This window comes from Triticum aestivum, chromosome 2A (genome assembly GCF_018294505.1).
Source record: "Triticum aestivum cultivar Chinese Spring chromosome 2A, IWGSC CS RefSeq v2.1, whole genome shotgun sequence".
NCBI classification, from domain to species: Eukaryota; Viridiplantae; Streptophyta; class Magnoliopsida; order Poales; family Poaceae; genus Triticum; species Triticum aestivum.
Window position 1 is genome coordinate 34,841,053 of NC_057797.1, and position 3,424 is coordinate 34,844,476.

Here is a 3,424-nt window from a genome sequence, read left to right on the forward strand (position 1 = left end):
TTTACAGTTTCACTATAATTTGGTATTTATTTTATATTGCAATTGGATAAAATTATGTAGGCCTGCACTATTCAATATTATCATGTCCAAATAAGATATTTAGAAAACTAGATGAGACATTCACTTTCTACTCCTTTCATTCCAAAATTCTTGAAGTTTTAGGCTTGTCCTAAGTCAACCCACTTTCAGTTTCACTAAGCCGATAGGAAAATATACCATCATCTACAACGCAAATTAGTTTCACTAGATTCATCATAACATATATATTTTTGTACTATATATATTTGATGTTGTGGATATGAGTAATTTGTTCTATAAACATGGCCAAACTTAAGAAAGTTTGACTTAGGACAAATGTAGAACTTCACTGAGCGACACACACCATAACTGTGATGAGAGAAAAAAAATAAGAAGTTGCAATCACAAATTACAGACAATGCTTGACAATAACATTTTTGCATTGAGACTAAACACAGTCGTGTCTGCATATATGCACCTAAAAATGTGTGCACCAGGGCTTAACATCTAGTACTACCACGTAAAATAGTGCTCAGTTACCCAGACGACCGTTCTTCCTTTCACGAGACTTTGCTAGTACTCTATCACACTGGGGACATTTTTCCAATGGATAAGATACTCTAGAATGACTGATGTGCAAGTTGACCAATTTGAGACGGCTAGGACGATGCACGACGAGACCAGCTATATCCAATTCATGAACTGTCAGTGCCAACCTTTTTATAAAAAGTTATTACGAGTTCTTCCGTGTGTCTCACAGCTCGATCGTACCCCACAAATGACAGGGATCTCTTTTACATCCGTAGCACTAGCAAAGTTGATGCCTTCTTCTTGGAATGATTGATTGGCTCGTTTGCAAGCATGTGCCTACGGATCCTTCTTGGTTTCTGCATGCATGGCTTTTGACAGCAAAACGTTTTCAGTGGTACCCATGGAAAATTTCATGTAATAGCTGTTCTGAAGACTTACTTAGAGATGTCATGTGCAATTATTGTTTTAAGTTTTTTTGAGGGGAAATAGGGAGATTTTTAATCGATGTGTGCTTGGGTACACCCCCTTTATGAAGTTTGGCAGAGTAGGTGGGATGAACCAATATAATTTGGTGGGTTCAAGTTTTGCTGGATAGGACCCCAGCCAGACCATGGTAGGATCATGACTAGAAGAGCTTTGAGCTCTATCAATTTTCACACATATAATTTCTGTATCACCATGGATATTTCTGTGGATCTCATGGATGACCTCCGCATACCTTAACATCTCGCTTCACGGGCCACGTATGTGTCGGCTTGCATTGTGGAGGGTATATATATGGCACTTGATGTGTTGAAAGCAGAAGCGGGTTAAGTGTAAGGAATTTTTTTTGGAGCGGCTACACCAGAAGTCCAGAACCCACTTAGCAAGAAAAAATGTTCCTATGTAAATTCCATAGAGTCCATCGCAGATTTTTTTTCCTCCATGAAATCATATGACCATTTGTAACCGTATCAAAATGAAAATGTGAGAATGAACTATGGCACTGTTTTTTTTTACTAAGGTCACAGACTGACATATATTTTGCAAAATTTTATATTGGTAGGTTTTGAAATCTTATAATACCTAGTAATGCAGTTTTTTTCTCTAGGTATGTTTTAGTAAGAGAAGAGAGTACACCGGGACCCAGAATCATTCGAGTATTTTGCTGCCCTGGTCAGACATGGAAAATTCAATTCTAGGCAGAGGTAACCAGCATACACATCACAAGTGGACATGATACTAAAGGGAACCTATTACAGTGACAGACAGAGAGAAGAGATTTACACATTTTTATACAGGTTTCAACCATAAGAAACGTTTTATTCACATGAACCGACGACGACGACAGTGAGGCGGATATTCCTCGCGTCGTTCCGCGATGTCTGTCACCCTGTCCGGCCGCGCGCGCATACTAATCAAACATTGATGCGCGGGGAATCTTTTCCGCCCCCGATCTCACGCAGAATCTTTCATCGATCGATCTGCCCTAGCTAGCAAGCTAGCAAGCAAGGCTCGCATCGCCATGCGCCCATGCATGCCAGCTTCTGCGCCTGCAAGTGCCACAAAACAATGGCGCGCCTCGCCTGACACTGACGCTTAGACGACAACGACAGAGCCAGCCGCGCTTCTCGCGGTGAGTAGTGTACAGGCTTCAGATAGACAGTATACTACTACAGGAGCTGCCCTGTCCACGTACGGGTACGGCTACGGGTACGGCCCGGTCCACACGCGCGCTATACCGCCATAGGTAGGTACTCCCTAGTGAACAGTGACGAGACCGTGGAAGGACATGGTAAAGAGTTCGTCCTCGCAGCATGCGAGGAGCCGTAAAAATCGGATTGTCAGGGTTCTCCTGGAGCTTTTTTTTCGAGAAAACTTACGTATCTATTTATCTTTAATCATGACAGTACAACGAACACCATAAGTAACATAATCACATCTAGGTCTACGAAACCTAACGACAAGTACAAGCAATGAAGTCAGCCAAAGGCGCGCCGCCGTCACTGCCTCTCCCTTGCCGGAGCAGGGCAAAACTTGTTGTAGTAGACAGTCGGGAAGTCGACGTGCTAAGGCCCAATAGGACCAGCGCACCAGAACTGCAACCGCCGCTGTTGAAGAGTAGTGTAGATCGGAAAGATCCAACCGGGAGACACACAGACGTAAACAAATTACGACCAGATCTGAACAAATCCACCAAGAACAGATTCACCGGAGACACACCTCCATACGCCCACCGGTGATGCTAGACGCATCACCGGGACGGGGGCTAAGCGAGGAGATTCTTATTCCATCTTCAGGGAGCTGCCACCGCCTCATCTTCCTGAGCGGGATACAAATCCTCACAAAACTCAAAAGGACATCTAAAAACGAACACCTCCCGTTCTCCTAGAGCTTTGGGAGTGTTTTCTTTTTTTTTTTCTCTTCTACCGTTGTCTTCTTTTTTAGTTTCACATGGTAAATCGATGGGATGACTTTGGGATGAAAATGAGAGTAGAAACAGACGTAATTGTGTGTTGCCACCTTTGTTTCCACATTTTGTATTGATGCTGGAAAAGAACACTAAAATCCAGATAAAAATAGGGAAGCAGGTAGTGGCGGAAACGAATACTATGTGCAAATAAATATGAAACAAATTAAATTCGCCGGAACTAAAAAACCTCTTGAACCAAAAATAAAATAAACCAACCAAGAGATTCCAATGCTAATACTTACAACTACAAATACTATGATATATCATGGATATATAATAAGTTAGTATTGTGCATATTGCATATATTAAAAATCCAATAAAATGAAGAACATTGTTAGGGAAGAACTGGATCACGAGAAGTAGGAGCTGAGGAAGGATTATGTTTTTGGGTGATAGGACTGAGTAGGTCCAAAGGTGTATATG